At 40.6% G+C, this 12,340-nt stretch overlaps 1 protein-coding gene across 1 annotated transcript in view; it reads left to right on the top strand.

Moving 5' to 3' along the window:
- Window positions 1-3,203: 3,203 nt before the first annotated feature.
- lrfn1 (leucine rich repeat and fibronectin type III domain containing 1) overlaps window positions 3,204-12,340 on the top strand; it is a 112,553-nt gene continuing 103,416 nt past the window's right edge. The window contains exon 1 of the mRNA XM_027014882.3: window positions 3,204-4,368. The gene's annotated coding sequence lies outside the window, so the exon portion shown is untranslated. The remainder of the gene's footprint in view (window positions 4,369-12,340) is intronic.

Raw genomic sequence — 12,340 nt, forward strand, 5'->3', positions numbered from 1 at the left:
ATATATATATATATATATATATATATATATATCAGATTTCCAGGTACTGGTTGGTTTGTGCTCTAGAATGAAATCTCTTTGACCATCTTGCCTCCTCCTTTAATGCCCTTTCTCTCTTTCTTTCTTAAAACTCCTGCACTAGACCTTAAAAAAAATCTGCACATCTCTGTATGCCAGCAGTGCTGGAATTGCCTGAGGAGGAGTGGAGAAAGATGTCTCTCTGCTGGACCCGCTGAACTGCGCTACAATACATCCACAGCTGAGTCCATCCCTGCAGTTAATTTGAAGCTAGCCACAAAAATCTTACCTCTCTGCCTTGAGAGAAACTCTTAAAGAGCTGGCAACCTTTTATCCTTATTTTGTGCACATTTAGATTTCTTATTTAACCCATGTTTTGTGTAAACATTTTACTGATATTTACATTTACATTTTTTAATGGAATACAATTCTTGTTTAGTATCAAGGATATCATCTAATAAAAATTCAGAAATTCCAGACATGTTTATTCAGTTTACACCATAGTCTGGTGTTCACTTGTAACAGTGAGCGGGGAGAAGAGCGAGATTTATTAAGGGCAAATCCAGAGATGTGGTCGTAGTCGTAGTCCAGGGTCATTGAACCAATACAGAGATTACGGGGATACATGATTAAACAAACAAAACACATGAAGGCAAACAGGGAAAGCAGGCTATAACAAAGGCTAGGGAACACGAAGGCTAGCATAAACACAAAGGCATGGAGTACAAACTTAAATACATGCATATACAGGCTTTCAAAAACATTCACCAAACACATAAACGCAATCAACAGCAAAAACACAGGGACTCAGACATGATTTAAATACATGAAATTAACAAAGTAGAAATGAGGGACAGGTGTGAGCAATCAAACGAGGGGCAGAGAAATTTAAACTACTGCATGGAACTAAAATACACACGACAGGGAAAACATGGAACATGGAAGCTGGGAGGGACTAATCTTGACATCACTGCAAACACAGATCAAGTGCGCATGCTAGTGCTTATCAAACTCTTATCACATTGACTCTCAGCATGATACCTGTTGATTACAGGATCATGGACAGGAGCCACGCAAAGTCAGCACCTTGGACAGTCTCCAACCATTCATCACTCAATAATCATAGTCATGAAGGCTTCACATTTTTGTGCTCTGCTTGTGGTAACTCAGCTCATCCAGCAATTTCCAGCCACTACATGAAGCATCAGGTGTGTCAGAGCTTTTGAGTATGCAACATCTAAACTCTGGCACTTGGCAGCTTGGGGATACAGATCATGTTGCTGATTTTATGGCGTTCTGTGATTGCTACAAAATCTCAAAGCATCTTTACCTTTGTAAACCTTTGAAAGGATCTTTCCAAAACAGATCCACTCAAGGTAAAATTCTATAGTGATTGTACATGAAAAATTTTCTGAAACATACAGTTGCACTGACACTACAAAAATCAAGACATCTAACTCTGTATATCTCCATCCATCCATCCATCCATCCAGCCATCCATCCATCTATCCATCTGTCCATCCAACCATTCACTTACATTGTGCTAACCAAATTTTTAAGAAGTCCTCCAAAACTCTTTTTGCTCTCTTGCATGTGCTCCCAGGTTGCCTCCTATATGCTTCTTGTGTGGTTAGTGTTATATATCCTGGCACTCAGCAGCAGGCTAATCTATCACAGATCTGCATGCAGGGGAGGCTCAGCTGCAGCCATATACACAGGCCTGTGTAATATAATAAGGCTGGCTAGTAGTGGAATGCTTCGGAGCTGACACTGCTGCCTCTCTCCTCTAAACTGCACTTTACTCTGCTTGCCAAATCACTGACATCTCTGACACGCTGTTATTGGAAAACAGTGGAAAGTCACCATGGTTTTTTTTTTTTTTTTCACCACTACAATCATTACTGATGGCATTTAGAACTCCATTCTCCCTCTTTCTTACTCTCTCTCTCTCTCTCTGTCAAAGATGCACATTTTCTATCAGTATATCTTAATTTCTTGTGCTCTTTCTCAAGTTCTCTCTCTCTCTCATACACACCCACACACTCCCCTGTCTTTCTCTTCTCCTGTCTGTCCCATCTCCCTTTTTTGGTGCTCTTTCTATGTCTCTCATCTCTCATAAGATGTCTCATGTGCCCTTTCATTCTCCCTCCACCGCTCACTGCTTCTTTCTGTCCCTGTCTTTTGTTCACCTCTGTGCTAGACCTTGAGAAGTCTGCACATCTCTGTATGCCTGTCTTGCTGGAACTGCCTAAAGAGGAGTTGAGAGAGACGACTTTCTGCTGGAACCCCTGAACTTTGTTGCATTACATACACATCTGAATCCATCACTGCAGCTCATGTGAACCCAGCAACAAACATCTTACCTTCCCTCTGCCTTGAGAGGAACTCAATGCAAAGAGCCAGCAATTATTTTTTTCCCCTTCAGGATACCGTTACATTGCACTTTCAAGCCAAGCATTGACAGATAGTTATGTAATATAGGATGGTTTCTTTCATTCTAATTGATTCAAAGCAACACCCCATTCTCTCTTTTGGAAGAGAAGTAAAATGAAATGCCTATTTGTCTTCTTGTCCCTCTGTGTGACTAGCTGCAGGTAGATCAAGTGCCACAGACTATTTATATAATTCCCTACATCTGTTTCTGCTGATAATTAATACCGAACTGCTAGATTGAATTTTTTTTATTTTTTTTAATCCAGCGTGTGAACAGGGCAGCTGTTATCAGTCTGGAATATATCAGTCTGGCTGCTTTCTGTGCTTGTAGGTGGGTGGTTTTAAGGAAGAGATAAAATGGCAAGTGATTACACAGACTCTTACATGCTGAGGAATCTATATGTCTCTGTGCGCAATTATTCAACCATTTTGATAAACTTGAGAAATCTGACAGGTCCTCAAAGCTCCCAAATTATAAGGTCAGAATGGATGGAGCATAAATGCCCTACTTTTATACCTGAAAAAGTGCGCATTAGGTTCATGCCACATAAAATGGGGTTATAATCTGATTCCGTTCTTGAATAGGAGTACACTCTTGATTCGATGATGATAGCAGTGGACGGGCTGTAGTGCGCCACAGTTCTAAATCAAGATAACACTGGAGACGCATTGTTTGAGATTACATTACCTATGACGAAATGACATCACGTTGCTGCGGTACTGGGGTCGCCTGGCGGCACGGGCGGGTCGGGGTGATATAAAAAAATGAATAGTTTGTGTACATTTTTCCCATCAGTATTATCATTTTGTGCCGTATGAAAGACGGAGAGGGACTTGTATAGCTTGTTTTAGCACGGGCAGATTTCCGCCCCTTACTCTGTCGTGATTCGACCGCTACACAGGTGTTAAGGCGACAAGATGCACAGCTCTTGTCATTCGCTCGTTCATATGGAGAAAAGCAATACACTAAACGACTTCGCTGTGGTACCAAGATCATAGTTTTTTGGATCCAAACAGCTCGCTTCGGTAGGCTATTCCTCATGCAATTTTCAGAAATACGCAGATAAAAATACGTGCGTGGGATACCTTCTGGTTTCTGTACATTGCAGAGGATACAAAAGAATTCGAGACGAGAAAGAGAATCCTACGTTAGATCGTGGATACAAGTGGCAGAGCGATGAAGGTTATGGCAGTCCGCAGCACACACTGGATTCACTATTCTTTATTCGCCCCAATCGGAACAGCGTCCCTGAAAGTGCCGCTGCGTCGGAGACGAGCTTGTTTCACTCGATGCCTTTGAAGCGTCTCAGCCAGGATATTCATCGAATAAGAAGGTTGTTCTCATTTTCCGCTCAACATCGTTGGATGCGAAGTTACACAGAGATGAGTGTTGCAGAACCTTTCGCCTCGTGTGGTCCCGCCGTAGTCCATGACGCTTTTGCAGTTTAAACGGACCATTTTGGCTTTCCCCAGGCAAGCAGCCGCTACATCCGACCGTCTTCAAAACTATACTCTTGTGTTTCGGTAGTGGATTGTTAAATCACGCCCAATTCTTTGCCGATAGGATTGACTCTGGATTAAAGGTTTTGTTATTTCGGGTGACCTTACGGTGTCGAGCCTACTCTGGAATTCAAAGATAGTCCGATACCCGTGCATATTCCGTTAACGAGCAGGCTTCGACATCTGGAGTTTAGAAGTCACCATTTAATATAACTTTTACGATTTGGAACATATTTAATCGGATGTGAAGAATGCCAGCGGATGTGTGTTTTTTTTTTCTCTTGTTGTGTGTGATATGTTACTCATTTGAGAATACTGAAATAGTCAGTAGTCAACGAAGAGAAAAGGAATATTGAAACATTTCTGGAGACACGCCTGCCCTCAACTTCGGCTGCATTTTGATGCGACTGGCCAAAGGTAACTCGCCTTGATTTTTATTTTTTTCTTCTTCTTGTGCAGTTGCATTCAGTGACGTGTTCAGATAATCATATAATACCAATGTAATAATGTAAACCGCAATACATATTAAATCATCGTTAAATGAATTCGTTTTAAATATAGATAAATTATTCCCATGCATTGCTTGTAGCTCGTGTTCAGCTGTGGCCCGACGGTGTCTGTTTCCTGAGGCGTGTGTTGCAGACGGGAACGGGATATATATATTTTTAAACTTCATGGGTTACGGTTTTCTAATCATTGCGCATGGCGCTTCTGTAATATCGAAGCTGCTTGAAGCGCAGGCAGGTGGAGCAGTCTCTAATCAAGAGCTGTGCGTCGCTGTAAGTGGTTGATTAATGCAACATTTTTTTTCTGACCTCTGAGATGAAAGATGTTTTATGCCTGTTGTTGTTGTTCCCATTACCCAACCCAAGATCCACTGTGTTTTCCTCCAAACGTGAAGGATGGCACAGCGCTGATAGGATTCAGCTAACTACCAAGGGTAGTTCCGATACCACCGAGTATACACACTGCTAAAATAATTCGCTCGCGCGTTGTTTAACTGTTCTTAATGAATCTGTGGCCGTACAGTAGTGGAGTCTATGTGACTCTTCCACAGCGGCCCACGAGATTATAAGTAGCCTATTCGACCAAGATGCCAAGTTGTCACTTGTAAGGCGCATCACGATCTCAGAGGAACACGCAAATGTGCAGGCTTTGTCACTGCAGCGGTACAACAGAGGTACTGTTAAAAAATACAGTTCTCCATAGGTTACAGTGTAATGTATTTGTCCTTGTATCGTACATTTATTCAGCAAATGCATAAATATGTAATACGTAAGCAAAGGCTAATTTGCACCCTTGGACAAACCGCCATAATCCCTTTGCCTGCAATTGTATCGGTTGCGCTGCAAGCTATGCCTGGTCGATAAACTCAGCGGTCCAGCTCTTCGGGCGTGTCTACTGCGAGCGGCGCAAGACTTCAGCAACTTCGCGGCGTACTGATGCTCGTAGGCTGAGCGGTGCCTTGCACGGCGGCCGCTGGGGGACACTGATACTCCCGTGTAATTATTGAGCGTTAACTAGTTCTGTTGAACACCAGCGCGGTATTTAAAGATTCATGAACTTAGGTAAAACGCTTTAGAGAAATTGTCATTTAAGTAAATATTCAGTACTTACACCTGTGTATCAGGTGTTTCCAAGTGAACAGTGACGTTTTGATTAGCTTATGATTTAATGGCATATTTATTCACATTACAGAGAAGATATAGAACATGGCAGGCGATTATTTGGGATAACATTAGTCATGTAAATTCCACTACAGCCTCCTGCTGCTCTTGGAATGCTAATGTATTCAAATGCGATTCAAATTCATGAACTATTCATAGCTTTTACATCCAGCTGGAACGCATACAGCGATGCAGATATCAGCCCTTACATCAGCGGAACGCATTCGAGACATAAATTAGACGACAAACTAAGGCTTCGATATCACCGTAATCTAAAATGTAGGCCGGGGAGACTAAAGGGTGCGTAGGTCTTGTTCGGCTTTTTACATTTATTTTATTTAATTTCATGTTTTTCTTTTTCTTTTTTTTTTTCTTTTTTTTTTCTTTTTTTTTTGAGGGGGAGGGGGAGTACCACTAAATATTCTGTCCCAATTATAGGGTTGCTACATATTGCGATATGGATTGCACTATGTGAGAAACGATTGGAGTGCATTTCCTTTTTTTTTTTTTTTTTTCTCTGTTTGTTGGGTCAATGTGAATGAGGTGAATGTTATAATTCACCAAGTAAGATTACCCTTGGGTGTCTCATTTGCATATAACAGCCTTTACGATATCAATACCTCCAATGATATGTTTTGCATACCAATACTCATATACACTTCATCAAGACTTTGGCAAAGTTGAGTTGTTCTGTGTCGCAGGATTTGGCTGCGGTCAGCAGTAGATTTCAAACAGTACCACAGTGCATTCTGGCCTTACTCCACCAACAAACAAACAGACAAACAAACAACTCTGCTTGACTTCTATCTCAGTTAGCTCAACTGACCCTGCTCAGTTCAGTACTATCCCAAATCACTGGGGAAAAGAGATTTGTCGCTCTAGAAGTTTGTGTCAGTGATTCAAAGCGAACGCCACCCGAAAATGGATTTGTTTTCTCCATCTTCTGCTTGTACTGGGGAAGTCAGAACCGAGCCCTGCAGGCTATCATCATACATGTGTGGGTGGATTGGTTTCTTCAGAAAATTATTTCCTTTGTTGTATTTCCCCCAGGCTGCATTAAAAAAATGAAAATAAGTATATTATCGATTGCCTCAACAGGAGCTCATTAGTGACTTCAGGTCATCAAGCTTGAGTTCACCTTATGTTTCATAACTGCTGACAAAATCCCACCAGGAATACTTATAGAAAAAGCCTGAAAAAACCTTGAAAAAAGAAATGAGAGGTTAATAGTATGTAAAAAGGTGAAAGCGAAGGGGCTTTGGTATAGTTTGCAGAGCTGTGTTTGTGTGTGTGTTGTGTGTGTGTGTGTGTGTGTGATGGAAATTGGGTATAACATCACAAAATTACTTATATGACAAACACATGCAGCTCTACTGAAACAGTTAAAAAAACATGCTCACATGGGTAGGCAGACATCATCATGTGCACATGTACACATTGACAATATCCAAATAGATCTGTCAAATCACATGTAGTTTCAAATGTTTTTAGACCATATGTCATAGAATTGCATTGCATTTCACCTGACTCCACTGTTAAACAGCAGTGGATTCAGATATCCGCAGAACTCTTTAGTAGATAGTTGAGAGCTGTCCTGACCATGCTCAAAGTGGGCCATTTTATGAAGGAGAAAACCATAAATAGCTCAGCAGTAGCTAATCAAAAACAGATGGGCTATATCCCAAAGCAGTTTAAATTCATATGAGAAGCCAAGCCTGTAGGTACAGATCAGCAGGTGCCAGCATCTGTATCACATTAGATGGTTTACATTCTTCTCACTTAATGCTTAATGATTCATACCTTTATTTTTAGTTTAATGTAATTTGCTCCTCAGAGTTATTGGCAAGATCTCTAAGAAGAACTCTAAATCTAAATGTGGGGAAGTGTCCTAATTTGCTTCAGGATATAAAGATTGACTTCCACTGCAGCACACTGATATTAAATTCTTAATTCATAAGCCAGTATGGAATTTTGTTATGACTCTTCAAGTGCTCTTGTGGTAAGAATTTGTTAATATGTAAATGTCTCTCTGTCTTTTTGAAATCTAACTTATATAAAACATATAAATGGTTGTGCCTGATTCTACCTTTAGTTTACTAAAAGGCACTTAGAATGTTTTGAGAGTCACCTTCTTTTAGGCTGTTCAGGGTCTAAATGAAATTTTGCATTAACAGAAATTTTAGGAGAAAGACTATACTGAAATCTTCTCCCCACATTTGGTGGATTTCTTGTTTACCACTAAAATATTTTTACACTTCAGTGTCTTCTCCATGTTCTGCCACTCCTACATTTCACCTAGCTCCAAAATGGTGAGTCCTATCTTCCAGTTTATGGCTGCCCTGATCTCCAGCCAGATTTCTAGGAGTTTGTTCCTCCTTCATTCACCAGTCAAGCCACAATCAATAATTAAAGGCTCACAGAAAGACACAGAAGTGTCTTTATTATTTATGGTGGGGTTGGTTTTAAGGCTCATTTTTTAATGCTAGGTCTGTCTTACAGATGTATAATCAAAATCAAATTTTTTTGAAATAGTGCTTTTTACACTAGATGTTGTCACAGAGCAGCTTTATAAATGCCAAAGTCCAAGCCCCCACTGAGCAAACAAAGGATGACAGTGGCAAGGAAAAACTCCCTAGAGCATAATGAAGAAACCTTGAGAGGTACCAAGACTCGGGGGGGGGGGGGGGGGCATCCTCTTCTGGCATATGTATATTGAGTGCATAGGTTCACAAGAATGAATGAACATATCAGTTTGCATTAGGAATGGTCTGTTTGGAGATCTACGACACATAGCACAAAGCAAATGTACGGAATCCATGGTTACCCATCAAAATATGAGCTGATACCAAACAATCCCTTTCAAGTATTTTATTTATTTTAATTTTTTTTTTATGTCAATGTACAGCAAAAATTGAGGTAAATGTCTGAGCCTTTATGCTTTATGAAAGGGGTGCATGGAAGGCAATTCTGGTCTGCTGCCAGACATTTAGTGAGAAATATATTCATATGAAAAAAGGTGAGCCCATTTTGTGTACTGTGAGACAATAATGGAGGATAGTGAGCACTGCAAAGAAGCATTTAAAAGCTGCTTGGATGTTCCTGGGTGGAAATGGTAATTATCTGTATGAGAGTACTAGCTGTGGTAGAACTATCACAGTTAACATCAAAACATTTCTCTTCATTTCCCATCGTTATCTAAATCCCCAAGACTTAACTAATCCATATTTGCTAAGAATTATATCATTCCATGTGAGTCCTCTGAAGCCCACCCACTTAGTTATCATAATAAAAGTCTAAAGCTGTAGCTTGTGAAATAAACAGTCCGTGAAAAATGTTTTGCCTCTGGAATATCGATCATCTAATTTCCTATCCAGACGTATTAGACCCACATTGCATTGAAGAGCGTGGTGACCTCTGTCTGTCTGGATTTCACAAACAGCACCTGAGCTGGGTGATGTGTAGGGTAGCTGTGTTTATTATTGGCCTGTCATGTATAATTCAGCCTTACTGAGCTGTTGACCACCACAGAACCTCTCTGTAGTCAGCCAGAGCTCATCATACAGATTCAGGGATGCTATTTTCCTCCCAACTCGCATTAAGGCATTACTAATGCTGTCACCGGAGATAATGGACTTTAAGGCTTTGCACGTTCTCCCTGGGCTGTTGGTGGATTTGCTTGGTGATCAGGTGTCATGGAGTATTTGCTCTGGGAATGGCTCATCTGTGCGCACTGTTTCTGCTAGTGATGCGGTGTGCATAGGGAACAACAACAACAATAACAACAATCAGAATTGAGATCAGAGTCTGTGCTCCTGAGTCATCTTACATGCTTGAGCACATGTTGGTTGTCTTAGTGGCTGCGATGAGGATGACGTTATATCATCTTTATCAGCCACATTACACTACATGTCTACAATCTCTATAAAATGGATGAGCGTTGGCTGCCACCTGTTTGGACTCTTCATAGACTGCTACTGTAATTGGTAATTCTCTACAGAAGAAAATCTACCCTTAAGACACCATATGGAAAGAAAGTGAAAGTGTAGAGAAAGGCTGAAACTGGACATTTAGTAATGTGGGCTTAACATGCAAAGACTTCTTAAACAGACTGTCTGCCTCAAAATGGCTGCCCCCCACCCCTCCACAAAAAAAAGCAAACGTTGATTGTTAAGGCAATAGTAATTTTGTGCTTCACTGTGATAGGAGAATATGCTTTCAGCATTGGTTATATCAGAGCTGATTATGCCACTGTAGATCTCGAGATCTTTGAGCTGGAGTTCTTGCTGGCCTCTGTGGATAAGAAAAGCCAGTCCCACTACTGAAGGAAAAGAGGAGTTTGGTGTTCATACTTGCATATAGTTAATCTCACAACTGGGGCTAAATGTCCCAAAGATACCACCACAGAAAATGTCAAATTGGCCCACAGCATCAGTAGAAATAACCTGTGAGTTCTCATTTAAAGGAATCATTACAGTGGCCTAGTTTTCTCTATACTTCATAAAATACATTGGGTCTGACAGACCAAGGCCATTAAGAGTCAATCTGTGCAATTTCACCAAATTGTAATTAATATTGTATGTGATTATGGTTCTGGGAATCAGTATTCATAATCACAACATTTTAAAAATGTATTAAAATATATGCAGTATGTCATCAAAAATGGCATTAGAAATTCAGGGCACAGGAGGCTGAAGTTTGAAGTCTGTGGCAGGGTGCACACTGTATGCCAATATGAATAATCACATGGAATCAAACACCCTCTGTACCCATTAGTGACCCATACGGCAGGAAACAGTGTTCCAAAACAGTTACCATCATCCCACACTCAGTGTCCGTTTTACTTGAGTTGTGAATTTGTGTTTTAGCAATGATCTGGAACTATTTTGGCTTTTCTGATTATAAGGGGCAGGCATTGAAAGGCTTTGACTGGGTCATTTCTGATTTGCAGATTTCTGATCCACTTGCAGTCTGCACTGGATTGATAAATTATTTGTCTTTAAAAAAAGAAACAGAAAGACAAAACACTTTTGCACATCAGAAGAGTACACATTTGTATAAACAAAATTTTAAGCATGCATGCACACACACACACACAGAGATGCACACACACACACACACACACACACACACACACACACACACACACACACACACACACACACACAGCTTTCCATCCAATTTCTGGAATAGTGTGAAATCATTTTCTGCTTCAAACAAGGGAAAAATGAAACAAAACAAGCAAAAAAAGCAGTCTTCCCAGAACCTTAAAGAATGTTTGTTTAAAGAACAACACAACAGTGGAAATCTAATTAAGAAGAACACACACACCCACTCACACAAAGGAAGGCAAGTTAGAAAAGAAATTTTTGAAGTTACTTTAACATAGATGGCCACTTGCCAGAGCGGCGACACATCTGGTGGGGGATGAAGATAAGGGAACAGTGTCTCATCTCATGATGCTGGGCAAGGAGCAGTGGGTTTACTGTCCCAGAGGCTTTGGTGTGCAACCACTTCAGGAGGCATACAACAACAGTGTTGTTGAGTAATCAATCACAACTCACTTTGATAGTAGAGTGGGAGAGGGAGATATGGGAGATGCAGAAACACACACACAGACACACAGACACACACAGACACACACACATACACATACATATGCTCACACACACAAAATGGGACAGACAGAGAAGAAGATATGGAAAAGACAGACAAAGATAGGGAAAAGCTGAAGGAAGAGATAAGATGGGAGTGGGAGAGAAGGAGATAAGATTGCTGATTGAGGGAATGAGTGAGGGTGAAGTGACTTGGCTGGAGCATTGGCAAGTTTACATGGGGAGGAAGTTCAGTAATGAAGCCTTAAGGACTGCAGGCCATTTCATGCCTGTAAAAAGGACCATTCATGGAGAAACCAGCATGAGAAGAAGTAAAAAACCTGATTTGCTGAGTACTTGTACATTCTTCTTCCTGGTGGGTATGGAGGTCACAGGAAGGAGAGAAAGAGAGCAAGAGAGGCAGAGACACATGAATGTGTTTAAAAAGCTCCATGATTAAGAAGCTCCACTAGGTCTCAGCATGAAAAACAGAATTGATCAAACAGGAGAAATCTGTAGTGCATAGAGAATGGGAAAGTGGCATTAAAGTTAGGGCAAAGAAAGGAGAAAGAAAAAGAGAGAGAAAACAAAATGAAGGGCGTGAAGGAGAGAATTAGTGGCATCGGAAATAGTGACAACATTCTGGAAAATTATAATGAAGAATAAATACCTTTTCCCATTGGCCATTAGAGAATGTAAATTCTCCCATTGGTTGTATTCACAAAACATGAAACATGCCGCATTGTATTGAACTTCTTTTTTTCCCCACAGACTGCTGTTTTCCAGATTCTTTAACATGCATGTTACCATCTCAGAAGAGCTGATTGATAATCTCTTCTTCATTACCTCCTCCACTCCTTCATTTTTGCTCCTTACAGGATGTGAGTTAGAAGCAGATTCATACATAAATTCTCATGATTGGCAAATTATTGCTGAAGTGTGCTTGTCATTATAGATCCCAGTGACCTTCTCCAATCACATAACAAGTGTCAGAACAGCTGTTAGATGCCATGCCATCGTCATGGTGTTGAACGGCTGAGGGTTGGAAAAACAGCCATTTGAGATTAATAGCATGTGACTTTCTCTCACACAGATATTGACATTCACACACACACACACACACACACACAC

This window comes from Electrophorus electricus, chromosome 17, assembly GCF_041902795.1.
Source record: "Electrophorus electricus isolate QZ-2024a chromosome 17, ASM4190279v1, whole genome shotgun sequence".
NCBI classification, from domain to species: Eukaryota; Metazoa; Chordata; class Actinopteri; order Gymnotiformes; family Gymnotidae; genus Electrophorus; species Electrophorus electricus.